Consider the following 15,185-nt stretch of genomic DNA (forward strand, 5'->3'; position numbering starts at 1 on the left):
CTGGGATCTTCATGAAGCCAGCATGAAAACTTGGGTTCCTGTCTCAGAAACATGGTGGCCAAGTCATGGTGCCTCTCTGACCCTAATTTTCATCAACTATAAAGTGCAGGTAGACTTTCCCTCTTTCCCAGTATTTCCTGGAAGCAAATATCATAGTTTCTTATAAGCCCTTTATAAACTCCACCATGTTTGTTTTCAGTACAAAATTGTAGTGTTCTTAGGAAGGTTGTCAAGTCCTACAAACACTGTGCAGTGTTACCTTTCAGAACACTTGAAATTATCATACTCTTTGTTAAAACATGTTTTAAAGAAGATTCCTGATATGGTAGATGTTATGGGCTGAATATTTGTGTTCCCTCCAAATTCATATGTTGAAACTCTATCCTCCAATGTGATGGTATTTGGAGATAGGACAGTTGGGAGACAATTAAGGTTAGATAAAGTCTTGAGGGTCATGGGACCCTTGTGACTGGATTAGTGCCCTTGTAAGAAGAGACACCAGAGAGCTTGCTTGTCCATATAGGACACAGAGAAAAGGTGGCCATCTGTGAGCCAGGAAGATAGCCATCATCAGAAACTGACTCTGCTGGCACCCTGATCTCAGATATCCAGACTTCAGAACTGTGAGAAAATAAATTTTTTAAGTCACCAATCTATGGTATTTTCTTATGGCAGCCCTAGCAGACTAAGACAGTAGAATATGTTATAATGACGATTTATTTCAATTTTGTAGTTTAAAAACAAAAATAATACTAGGACTGGATTGGGTTATTTATTTATTTATTTTGCGGTACATGGGCCTCTCACTGTTGTGGCCTCTCCCGTTGCGGAACACAGGCTCCGGACGTGCAGGCTCAGCGGCCGTGGCTCACGGGCCCAGCCACTCCGCGGCATGTGGGATTTTCCCGGACCGGGGCATGAACCCGTGTCCCCTGCATCGGCAGGCAGACTCTCAACCACTGCGCCACCAGCGGAGCCCTGGATTGGGTTATTATGTCTAGATACTACAGACTTTTAGCGTTCTTACAAATGAAAAATTTATATTGTTAATTTTAAACCCAGAACTGTAAGTCAGAACTAACTAATAGTTAAAAGGAAGATAAATGACTCCATGGATTATTTATTTACTGTTGAAAGTGCAACAGTAAAGTTCTGAAGAGTGGAAAAATGTTCCATCTTCAGCCAAATTCATTCAAGCAGAGCTCGATCAAAGATAATATGCAGAATTCTGCCTTCAGTGACACCACAGGACCTGAAGGCTTCCAATGGACACAAGCCAGGTCTGAGCACTGCAGCTGATGGGAATTACCTCAGCAGTTCAATTGCTGTTCTTTCCAACTCTTCTTCCATATTAATGTCTACATAAGTTCCCAAAGTTGCCCAAATATCATTAATGTGGAGAAATGCTGTTCCTTTGTGAAGCAGAATAGACTAAAAATCCCACAAAGAAACTATGAGAAACTGTAAGTGACTCAAGGTGAATTTTCTATTTTAACCAGGATAATCAGAGTGGACTGAAAAAGAGAAAATATGAATTCCAGGCAATGCTTTCCTGATGATGTATACTGGGGAGCAGAAATGAGTAGACAGATCACAGCTAATAGTTTGAAAGGAGATTATATAGATGACCTAATCTACTTCAATAGCTCTTTCTTCCATGATATACTTAAGTTATTCTTACAGTACATCATGGAAGCCCTGCTACTTTCAGGTATGGGCTGAAAAATCATTAATTCACATGGTTTACAACCTTTATTTTATATGAATAGACCATACTGACTTCAAATAAAACTTTATAAAAAAGCAAAATTACATTATCTATGTTTGCATATTAATAAGATTTTAGTTTGTCAAAGTTTATTTAGAAAATAAATGAGTATCTTGAGTCTATGTAACTTTATATCATTCTTTTTTAAATTTCTATTTTATTCTTTAATAATTTTAAAGTGTATCTCTGCTATGTTTCATAAATTGTTTATCAGATCATTTTAAGAGATATTTCATTGTTTCTATTAATTTATAAACTGAATAACAAATATTTTATTAGTGCTAAAGCATATGAAAATAACATTTTGAAAAATACATTATTGCCCTGGATTTCTGATGAGGATATTGAGACATTTTAAGTTTACCATCTAGAATTAAGATGTTTCGTGAACTCAAAAGAAAACATTTATTTATTACATAATCAGAATGGACTTTCTATTCAAAGAGGAAACCTGAACAAGTGATTCATAATCGCGTTTTAAATTTTCCCTAGAAAATATTTCACATGTGGTTTCAGAAATAAAAGTCTCATTTCTTTCTACCATGCTTCTCACATAAAATTCTATATGATTTTAACCATAAATTCCAGGTAAATGAATAAAAACAAGTTTTCATTTCTACAGAAGAAGAATGGATTTTTTAAATTAATTTTTATTAGAATATAGTTGCTTTACAATGTGGTGTTAGTTTCTGCTGTACAGCAAAGTGAATCAGCTATATGTACACATACATCCCCTCTTTTTTTGGATTTCCTTCCCATTTAGGTCACCGCAGAGCACTGAGTAGAGTTCCCTGTGCTATACAGTAGGTTCTCATTGCTATCTCTTTTGTACATAGTACTGTATATATGTCATTTCCAATCTCCCAATTTATTTCACTCTCCCTTCCCCACCCCTCTCTGTATTCATATGTTCATTCTCTACATCTGTGTTTCTATTTCTGCTTTGCAAATAAGTTCATTTGTATCATTTTTCTAGATTCCACACATAAACGATATTATACAATATTTGTTTTTCTCTTTCTGACTTACTTCACTTTGTATGACAGTCTCTAGGTCCATCCACATCTCTGTAAATTGCAGAATTTCATTCCTTTTTACTCCTGAGTAATATTCCATTGTATATATGTACCACATCTTTATAAGAAGAATGGATTTTTAAATTCCTATTGATCCTTTACTTCCTATGTTAAATTCTATGATCAAATTTAGTTCCTGTAATAATTTGTACATTTTAACTCATATTTAGTACCATCTTGCTTTCAAAACCACAGCATAATTTCCCTCTAAATGCTCTTTTTACTTAAAAAAAATTTAGTACAACATTATCCCATTTTAGAACACATTTATTTTGAAGTAATCACAGATTCACTGTAAGTTGCAAAGAAATATGCATGGAAATCCTGTACACTCTTCACATAGCCTGTCCCAATGACAACAGCTTGCATGATTAAAGTACAACATCAAAACCAGGAAGATCTACTCTTCTTGCTGAGCTAAATGAATTAGTAAATTTTCTCTAAACCTTTTAAATTTTACATAAATACATCTTTACCTATGTAGGTGTATAAATGTGTGTGTGTCTGCATGTGTGCATGTGTGAATGTGTGTATAAATAACTGTATGTTAAATATGTGAAAATTAGCTGTCTCTTCCCTTTTTCTTTCACATATTTTAAATATATACTTATTAGTGTTTAAAAGACCATTCTTATCTACATATCTTTATCATACTATATTTATAATCATTCTTTGCTTCCTTGTCTTATTTCTTCTAAAGGTACGTTTCTCAATAATAATTAAGTGGATAATATGCATTCTTCACCCAGAGTTAATATAATGTAACGAATTTAATACTGTCTCAGGTGTCTTAAAATGCCCTCAGAAATACTGCACTGGGAGGACAAGTTAGAGATTTGTTTGCTCTTGAAGAATCTGAAGCAAGTGCCTCATATAAAGTTTTCAGGAAACCAATAGTATTTAATAAATATTATATAGCTTTCTCTTGGAATTTGACTTAGAGCTTAATGCTTCATTGTCATTTCCAGTATTAGTTACCAATATCCTTACATGACAGTATGTACAAGGTAATTTTGTACATCATTAATTTCACAATTCTCATGACAACAGTATGGCTAAATTTAACAATCCAGCTTTTGTGAAATAAATTATCTATCATATTGATGGAAAATTAATGACAAAACAAAGATTCTGTTTGTTTTCCCCCTTCTATTTATCTGCTTAAGTAATCTTAGATTTGAAATCCAATTTGCTGTACTTTATATTTGCATCCCCTTATTTAGACATGAGTAGGGAGGCGCAGATTTCATTTTAGGCTTTGACTTCCTTCAAAACTGGCTGTTTATAGAGCATCATTAGTCTGACAGCAAGTGGGAAGAGTCTAGGCATCTTTAGTTTTGTGTCTGGAAGGAATCTTAGAGAAAAACAATCACATTGGACTGTGGGCAATATTTTCTGTTTTCAAGATGTGAACCAAGACAAGAGGCAGCAAAATATGGGGCAAAACTTTGTATCCATTCAAGCTTTATATATCTCTAACTTGCTGAGGTCTTTAGGAATGATTAGAAGACATTTACAGGCAATCTGAAACTGGATAAATATTGAAAATTATACCATTGGTCTGTCTCTTTGATAGGACCCAAGGCAATATTACCAGATTGGTGATGGTACATAAAAAAGGAAGAATAGCAGAATGATAGGATTAGGAGATTTTCATGCACATTTAATGTTTCCAATATCCCTTGGAAACATTATTACCCTTACTTTAAAAATACAAAAAAGTAAAGTTCAGGAAAGTTAAGTAACTTACCTAAATTTGCAAAGGAAGCAGTGAGCAAAGTCAGAATATGAATTCAGTTGTGACTTCTCCAAAAGCCTCTAAATTGCTCCTCTCCCTTGAACAACTGGAGTCTTCTTTAAGTGTTTGTTTTCAATAAATCCTGAAAAGATATATAAAAAGACATAATTATTATTTTTCAGTTAATGTCAAAACAATCGTATGAAGAGAATAATGAGTCTGTTTTCTAGGAATATGACAATTAATAGAAAGGAAAATGTTCAAACAAGTTCAAGTAACTGAATTATATGTATGGTTGCAATTTCCAGAACTCTAGGTGTGCTAGGTATTCAGCATCAGCAGATATTTAACCAATCACATATACCTCCTTACATACCTGTCTAACCTCTCACATACCTGTCTCACATACCTGTGTGCATTGCCCAGCTAGAACTTTTCTTTCCAGCTCATTACTGTCTATTCTATGAGTACTTCAAGAACCTCAACTGAAGTTTTGGAAAATTGAGACGAGGCTGATATATGTTCTGGACTGCTGACATGGGTTAGATTTGATGGGTGCCGAGCAAAATTTCAGAGGACATGCGATTATTCTCCTGCTAGTTACTTACCAGGCCACATAGGCAGCATGTTCCCAGTGAGGGGACCAAAATCCTCACCAACAACTACAAAAATGGCCTCTGTATTACATAAGGAGGATGTCACATGTTCACTTGAACGACAAAGGATGGGCCACAGGTAGAACCCTGGGTCTGACCAAAATGTGCTCAGCAGTCTCATCATCCTTATATCTATCTGCTCCTTCTACCTCTCCTAAGTGGTCAGGTCTTACCACCATATGTCTCCCCTCACAGCCCTGGGAACCTTCATCCTGACAGTAGAGGCCAGAGTAAAGTTGCTTCCACCTCCCTCTGTTTGCTTCTCAATCTTGTTATGGCATAATCTGAAAATTCCTCTCCCCTCAGTATCCTCCCTTTTAGTCTGCAAAAGTCTTGCTTGCAAATTCAAAAACACAAATTAAACAAAAACAAACTGAACATAGTTTCCTCATTGTATTTGGCTGTAATGCTCCCAATTTGCCTCTAGACAATGTGAATTTTTCTGTCTACCAGAGGAAGATTTGGGATAGAAAGAAAAACAGGAAAGTACATATTCTAAGATCTTATGTAGCTACATGCATGTATATGTATCCAGGTCAGTGATACAAGTGTGCACACACACATACATAGGCATACATTAAAATAAAAATATGCACTAGAATATGAGCTCCAAAGAGAGCAGGGACTGTGCCTGCTTTCTCACCTTTCTGTTCTCAATGCCTATAAGGGTACATATCATGGGAAAAAAAAGTCTTAAACAATTGTATATCCTGGTTGTATATCCTAGACATTTGGTGTGTATGTCCTGGATATTTTCTGGGCACCATGAGATCCACTTGCCACTGTTCACCACTATTCTCTGTGCCATACGGAGCTAATTCCAGGGACTTCAACAAATGGCTCTCTTGCCCTTTGGCTTCCAATTTAGTTCAATCACTGGGTGTCATTTGCTAGAGACTGGAAGACGGAAAAAAAATTATTCCCACATCCTCCCTCCCTGAAGGTTCATCAGAGTTTGGCTATGTCTCTCTACCAAAGGCCACAACTTCTGTCAGGGGAGGCAATGCATCTCTCAGAGCTATAACTTTTCTTTATCAGTCTCAGTGACCGTTCCCTTAAGTTTTATCTGAAGCCTAAGGGTGGCCAAAGCTCTAGATAATTAAGGTCAACCCTTGATATTTCCCATTAATCCTAGCCACATCTTTTTTTTGTTTGTTTTTGTTTTTGCGGTATGCGGGCCTCTCACTGCTGTGGCCTCTCCTGTTGCGGAGCACAGGCTCCGGACGTGCAGGCTCAGGGGCCATGGCTCACGGGCCCAGCCGCTCCGCAGCATGTGGGATCTTCCCGGACCGGGGCACAAACCCGTGTCCCCTGCATCGGCAGGCGGACTCTCAACCACTGCGCCACCAGGGAATCCCTCTTTCATTTTTCCATAGCTTCTGAAGTCAGACTTCTATTTTATTCTCCACTCTCATCTGAATAAATCATGATAATATTATAAGAACCCTAGTTCGTCCAAAAGCAAGAATTCTTGCTGAGATTCTCCATTTGTCAACATTTTTACCCTTCCAGCTCTAAGGAGCCCCCTTTCAAAGCGAAGATTGTGTCAGATGAAGGGCCACAGAAGACTGTAGATAAAGGAAGAGATTGTAAAACATGACACACACAAATATCAATACTTTTTCAGAGAGGAATCATACCACCTTACAGAACCAAAGTAGGTGAACAGCAAGTAACACAAAATTTCCCTGAAAATACTGTGCTGGGGAGCCATATAAACGTGCATTCATTCCTTTTACTTTTGCAGTTTCCTTATCACTTGCTTTTTCTACTAGCAATAAAAAACAAATCAGTGAAATGAATCAGAAGTCTCATTTTAAAACTCTTTTCTTCCTAAATCCTAAAAGACAGACTTCTCTTTTCCTGATAAAGAATTTCTCCAAAGAGTTTTCAAAAATCACCTTCACTCTCAACAGATCTCTTTTTACTCCAATTGCTGTTATGTTGTCCTCCTCTGATTCTTCAAATTGGTGTGTTTTCAGATTCTTATAATGGCATATTATTCCACAATCTTCTTCCTCTACTCCTTTGAACTGGTAAGAGTCCCCACAGTACTCCACAGATTTCAACTATGTGCCTAATAGTCATGCTGTTCAACTTTGCAAACCTCACTGGAGGAGTGAAGTAATTGGAAGTGTGACGCAAGGCATTGTACACACAGTAAAATTATCTTCCCCAACCCTCAGAGGGGATGGAGCACAGCTCTGAAGTAAGTGACTGAAAGGAGGTTATTTCCTTCTTGGAAGGCAGAGATCTCACGAATTAAGTTATGGCTGAGGGATTACTTCATAAAGAAGTCAGAGGCATCTATTATTAGCCATTACCTCTATTCTAACACAGTCATAGCTCCAAAATTATTTCTAGTGTAAATTCCATGGAAAGTATAACCTCTTAGGAACAAAAGTATATTGAAAACATAAATAGAAGAATAAAAGGGAAAATATATCCAACTCAGTTTTGGTAATTCAGTTACTAATTAAGGTCAAGTGCAAACTTGCAATGTGCTTTATCCTAGTGCTCAACTACTTCTTTCATTTTTATAACTTTGGAGTAGTTTAGCTTTGTTTCATCAGAAGACATTAAGAAATTTGTTAATGGCCAAATCGAATTTTAAAATTTATAGAAATAGCTTTCAAAGTAAATTGTCTTTTAACTATTGTAGCAGAAAAATATGAGGATCAATTTTAAAAGAGATTAATAAATATATATTTATCATTATATATCAGGTATTGTTCTAAATGCTTAAATATTATTTTAATAAATTCTCAAAATTACTCTAGGATGTAAGTCATCATTATCTCCATTTTACAGATAGAGGGAATAAGTCTTAGAAGGTTAAATAATGCCTATATGGCAGATTGAGCATTCATAAAAGAGATCCATTCCTGCCCAAGACCATGTTTCTATCCAGTATGCTAAATTTTAAATGTGAAGAAAACTATTTTTGTTACATAATTTGTAGGAGTTCTTTCCAAAGTCCCAAGAAAATCACTGCTCTATTTTTTAAAAAATTCAGTTATCTCAGCAAACAGTATCCTCTTCTCTATTACATTAGCACAAGTTCACCAATTGATGCACGTGAGGACAAGAGTTTTAAGATAAAAATGTATTTTTTAGCGTAGGTAACTCAGTTATTCAATGACCAAGTGCACAGTGTTTTAAATCCTTAAAGAACCATTTAAACATCACTACAGCTCTTATTTACAAGTGCTATTTTTTAAATACAAGCTTTAATTACTTTGAGTGTTTGAACTCTTAAACTTGAGGGTGTTCAATGTATTTACATTTCTAAGATCAATAAGCATAAATTAGAAGACAAAGTCAGAGTCACAGGTCTTGTCTCTTGGCCACTACAAATGAGAGCAGATGTATACAAACACCTGTTCAAATTCTCTTGAAATTCATTTTGGCCTCAGTCCCATTTTCTCTAAAAATTCTCGCCAGGGCCTGCATTTATTTGAGGCCAATAACTGGTCATATTATTTTCCTGTATTCTAGGATAGTCATTCTATTTGATTTTCTTCTAGAATTTTAATTTTAATAAACATAAAGTTAATCCTGCTTAAGATTTCTTTCTGTAAGTATTGTAGTTTACAAGGAAATAAAAACTATTGACGAATATTAGTAAATATTAAAACCTTTAACAATGATTCAGTAAACTAAATTAGAAGAAAAGTGGCAGATTGGGGGTATTTGCAATACTTACCCAAAATGATGGCAAAATACAAAATTTATGAAGAACATCTAGAAATCAATATAGAAATACTAGAGAGCTTAAGAAAAATATGCAAAAGATAAAAACTAACCAACTCATGGTAGAAGAAATATAAATGACCAATAAATGTATGAAAGCATTATTTCATTAAAAAATCAAGAATACAATATTAAAATGACAATGAAATATTTTTAACCTTAATGTTTCAAAAATGAATACATTGGGGCTTCCCTGGTGGCGCAGTGGTTGAGAGTCTGCCTGCTGATGCAGGGGATATGGGTTCGTGCCCCGGTCCGGGAAGATCCCACATGCAGCGGAGCAGCTGGGCCTGTGAGCCATTGCCGCTGAGCCTGCGCATCCAGAGCCTGTGCTCCGCAACAGGAGAGGCCACAACAGTGAGAGGCCCGCGTACCGCAAAAAAAAAAAAAAAAAAAAAAAAAAAAAGAATACATCGATAATATCTAATATATGTGAGGTTTGGGGGAAATATCCTTTCTGACTTTCAAACTGTCAAAATAAGGAGACTGATAATGTCCAATAACGGTCAATTTTGCAGAAATCATTAGTCTCATATCTTGTGATATTGTGATGGAAATGTGACATCTTTGGAGAGCATTTAGTAAGTATAAACTAAATGCAAAAAAATTAGTTTTTCTTAAAATTTAAAAATAGGCAAAAATTGTAATTGATATCTAATTCACATACCATAGAGAAATCCGAGCACTTATGCACAATGAAACACATAAGAAAATTTATTATAACATCATTATTTTATAAGCAAATTGTATCAATAATCAAAATGTTAAACAAATACTAGGAAGTGGTTATAACAAATGAAATCAATCTAAATAGACAGATATAGAATGATCTCCAAGACATATTTTAAGCATTAAAGCAAATAATCAGAACTATATGTAAAATATAGGGACTTCCCTGGTGGTCCAGTGGTTAAGACTTCGCCTTCCAATGCAGGGATTGTGGGTTTGATCCCTGGTCAGGGAGCTAAGATCCCATATGCCTCGGGGCCAAAAAAACAAAATATAAGACAGAAGCAATACTGTAACAAATTCAATAAAGATTTTAAAAATGGTCCTCATCAAAAAAAAAAGAACTATATGTAAAATATAATACTATATATAGATATAAGTGTAACTGTATATATATCTATATTTATGTTTGTAAATATGTGAAATAAAATTCATATTTTATGGTAAGACAAGATAAATTTAAACAAAAATGTCTCCTCTGTCATTTGGCCTCTGCTCTCCCCCCGCTGTGTGTGGTGTGTCTGCATTATGCATTGGCAGGAATACCTGCTCAACCACAAAGAGCAACATTCTTCTAGCATCAACAAGGCAATTCCTTAAAATTCCTTGATCTTGTAAGGGGTCACATGAACCACCATGATAATACTTAGATCCGGATTATGTAAACTGTCAATAATATGTCATTTGATGTACAGCCATCTGTCTCAAAATAATTATGTAACTGTGCTTTGACTTCTAACACGTGGAATCATCTGGGAAATTTCTTTATAATGCAGCTATCTGGAAATCCTGACTCAGAAAGCCTGTGGTGGTTTCAGCAATCAATCAATCAGTCAGCCAGCCAGCCTGCGTGTGTGCGTGCATGTGTGTGTGTGTGTGTGTGTACACACACACACACACTTAAGAGGTCCCCAGGGTAATATTGATTGATGTGTCAGATTTTAAAATCATTCACGTTTTCTAGAAACATTGAATATAATGTGCAGACCCATCTTGTGCTATTTTTCTTTAGGGTTTAAATATATAACTGCTTGAGAGGACAGTGAATGTCTGTGTTTTTGAAATTACATATTGAGACCTGTATTTTAGTGGTTATTTTTGGTTGAATTGTATGCCCAAAAAACGATATGTTGAAATCCTGACACATTCCTTCCCCCTAGCTAGGTACTTATGAATATGACCTTATTTGGAAATAGGATCTTTGCAGATATAATCAAGTTACAATGAGTTAACTAGAGTGGGCCCAGAGAAACACAGACACACAGAGAGAAGACAACCATGTGAAGACAGAAGGTGAGATTAGAGTTAATGCTACTACAAACCAAGGAATGCCTGGGGCCATCAAAAGCTGGAAGAGACAAGGAAGGATCCTCCCCTAGAGGCTTTGAAGGTATGGACCCAGAGCTACCAAATAGATCCTCATTTTCTACTGAGTTCAGTGGAAAAGATGCTATGGGTGTTAACTTCTATCTTTTCCACCTCTTTCTTCTTATCCTTAAACTCTTTAAATTCTTTATCATGTCTGAATTGAAGGGAGTTTACAATCAATTTTAAGTGAACTTGAGGTTTTTCCATTTTGTGAAATTTGGACCATTTAACAAGTATGAAATTTCTCTAACCTTCAATTTTCTTATATATTCTCATATGTGTATTTCAGAGTGTTTTGGACAATTAGGAACAATGTATAAAAGTGCTTGGCATTGTATCTGGAAAATAGAAAGCCCATAATGTAAAGTAACTATTTCTAACACTCTCCAGTCTAGAACTTGTTCTTTTCTGATACTTTCTATTTTCTGTTATTTTCATATGCCCAAACAATTATTCCATTTGAATAACCCTCACATTAGTATCATTCAAGTATTTTGACCATGACTCACACTTAGAATATATTTTACAGTGTAACTGAGTTGAAAATCGGCTTCAACCTTCACATTTGGCCAAAAACTATTTCTTGGCTTTGGCTTCAGCTTTCAGAAGGCCAAATCAAGATGAATACTTCATTCAGTGTAATTTTTGGCAAATGTTAGTTTTAGCTTGTGTGTGATTATCATTATGCAAGTTCATGCACACACTATCTATGCATACACAAATGTATATGTAAATGTATAAATTATCATATAAATAGTTACATATTATGTAATTATATTTATACTTACATAAATATATGTAATTACATGTAAAATAATTACATATGTAATATAAATGTATCAATGTAATTATGTAATTGAATAATTGCATACATATTATAACAATACAACAATTATAAAAGTAATACACAAAGACAGGTCATGTGGGCTCCCTTATCTTCACTCAGCTAACTCACAATCCACCTATATAAAGCTTTATCTAGTCTCTTTACATTTCCTTAGAGAAAACTGTGTTCTTTACTCTGTCTTGTGAGTTCATCTTTTCCCTATAGAAAAGATATAGAAAATTCTTTCTTCTTTATGTTATCATACTATCTCTCTCCTCTGTTAACAATTACATAATTATCTATGGTTGCATAACAAACCACCTCCAGCTTAGTGGCCTAAAATGACAATGCAGAATTTCTCATCTTTCTGTAGTTTAGCTGGGTGGTTCCTCTGCTTTAACCCAGCCCCAGCCATGTGATTCTACTCAGCAGGAGTCTTAGTTTGGCTAGAAGGTTCAAGACGGCCTCACTCACATGTCTGCCAGTTTGTACTGGCTGACTGCCAGGAAGTCTCAGTTCTCCTCCATGTGTCTTCTCATCCTCCAGTAAGCTAGCCTGGTTTCCTAACATCATGTCTTCACAGTGGCATCCAAGAGGGTAAAAATGGAAACTGCAAAGCCTCATTAGGCATGAGCTCTAGAACTAATAGTGCCACTTCTGCCACCTTGTGTTGTTTAGAGCAAATCACAAGACTATCCTAGATTCAAGGCAGGAGGAGAAATAATGCCATGATTTGATGATGTGAGGAGAGAACAAAATACAGCTGAACTAACACAGATCATTACCTTTAACTGCCAGGGTGTCTTTGCTATAGACCAAGAAAGGCTGCTTTTCAAGGCAAATTCTAGGAAGGTGTTAGAGTTCAACATCAAAAGGCTAAATGAAATTGAATTAATAATTCTCTAAATACCTACTGTGCCTACAAATACCAAGCAAAATGCTGAGAGCCTGGGAATACACAGATAATTAAGTATTTCCTAGTTGTAACTGCAATTACAGCAAATTCAATGTAAATAAATGTGCTAAATACAATGAAGTAATATATAAGAGGTTGAAATAAGGGAAAGTGTTTTAAATTTTTTGATGTAAGGAAGCATTTAATTTTAATAAATTTAGCACACTGAAACAAAATTTTTTTTAGAAACTTTTGTGCATTAAAATAATGCCCCTCTATAAGGCAAAATATATTGCATTAGAAAGCAATAACATTCCCTCAAGTGTCAAGTATAAACCTTTAAAATGCATCATATGCACTTTGCTATTATGAAAAGAAAAAATTGTTAATGAATGAACTGATTTTTAAAAATATAATGTAAAAAATACCTATTTATCATATATGATAGTTTTGTCATATTAAACACTTTGATATCTCAAAATTTAAAGAGAAAAATCTATTTAATTATCACAAAATTACTCTATGATTTTTTTTACTAGAGTCTCTCTTCAAACTATAATCAATATCTGAATACCAGGAACCTAAATGAGCAAACATTTAGATTTCAATACAAGTAGTATAAGCCAATACATCGAGAGACGTTAATAAATATTCATGCAATTGTAAATCTTTTGCTGTTTATCTGCTAGCCTGAATCAAATATACATGTATTCATCAAGCTTTAGTTCAATATTTATTGAGTGACAATTAATTCATATTATTAAAGTAATCTAAAAATTCTGACATGCAAAACATAATTTCAAAAAATTATAAATTATATAATGTTTGTAAATCAGTTTATAAAAATTAAATCTTCTATATCCATAAATTTATTTATTTAATGGCTAGAAAAGCCACTTCTGTAGTGGGTTGTTATTTTTTCCACATATCTTTAGACTCAGCTTTGGTTTTTAGATAGTTTCTAGCCTGATGTTTAGTTTACTATTTCATTTGAAAATAAAATCCACTATAAGTTGTTTCTCTACTTTTTCTGATAGCTAAAAAAAATTATATACTTAAATAAAAAACAAATTAAAAAAACCTACTAATTTTCTGACCATACTTAAGTGGAAATACTATTTTACTAGAATTTTTCTTGCATAATGAAATACTTTTCAAGTTATGCGAAGTAATATCTTATCTGCATAATGAGGAAAAATATAGAGCACAAGAAGTTATTACAAATTTTACACTGTTTTTGTTTCCAAATAATATTTTTAACACCTTCTTTCATACTTCAGTGAGGATTTCACATATCTAGTTAGTGTAGTGTCAATGAGAGTCAAATCAAATAAATTATTATTCAAAGGTGTAATTCAAGTGAGAAATTAGGAACTCTAGGAATCCAGAAAACCTGATGGAATATAATCCTTGGCATCTCCTAAGTAGTATTCAAATTAGACATGTGCTGTGGGAAGTAGATGTTAAGCCAGAGTTAGAAGTTCAGAAGGTTTATTGGGAAGAAGCCTTATAGAAGGTAAGGGAGGAAGCAGTATTGGGCAAGAGGGGCCGTCCCACTGAGATGTTGCCCTGAGAACACTGCTGACTGCCCAGGAAGGTATTACAGAGCAAAGACTGCACGTTAGAGGGACTCCCTGTAGGGCACAAAAGCCAAGGCCCTTGAACTACCTCCTTGCATATTACTAAATGGGGGCCACCCCATGAGTAAGGAACCTCAGGTCAAAAGTTGGGGCACACTGTGACAAAACACACTGGGGGCCGACCACTAACCTTGCTCATTGCAGCTAGGCAGCCAGTCAGTGTCTGATACGTAGACATGTCTTCTTTTCTAGTCCTTCTTTCCCTTGACACTCATTAATCAAGACTCTTCCATTTAAGCTTTCCTTTCTGGTGGCTCCTCTGCAGCCCAACTGTAAATTTGGTGTCTCTCTACTTTAGTTCTGGTCCTCATTCACTCTAGGTCTAGGTGAAATATTTTATTCATTTGTCCAGGTATTATTATTATTATTTTATTTATTTATTTATTTATTTTGCAGTACACGGGCCTCTCACTGTTGTGGCCTCTCCCATTGCGGAGCACAGGCTCATCGGCCATGGCTCTCGGGCCCAGCCGCTCCGCGGCATGTGGGATCTTCCCGGACCCGGGCACGAACCCGTGTCCCTTGTATCGGCAGGCGGACTCTCAACCACTGCGCTACCAGGGAAGCCCCAGGTATTATTTATATGCTAAGGATTTCTCTCCTAGCACCACTGCTTGAATTTAAGACTCCTCTATGTAGCTCACAATGTGACCAATGGTTCAGGCTTAAAAACGACTAAGGGAACTCCCGGACCCACTCTCCAAGTCTGTTCTTCCCCTGGTCTTGTAAACCACTG

Source organism: Globicephala melas, chromosome 4 (genome assembly GCF_963455315.2).
Source record: "Globicephala melas chromosome 4, mGloMel1.2, whole genome shotgun sequence".
In the NCBI taxonomy this organism is placed as follows: Eukaryota; Metazoa; Chordata; class Mammalia; order Artiodactyla; family Delphinidae; genus Globicephala; species Globicephala melas.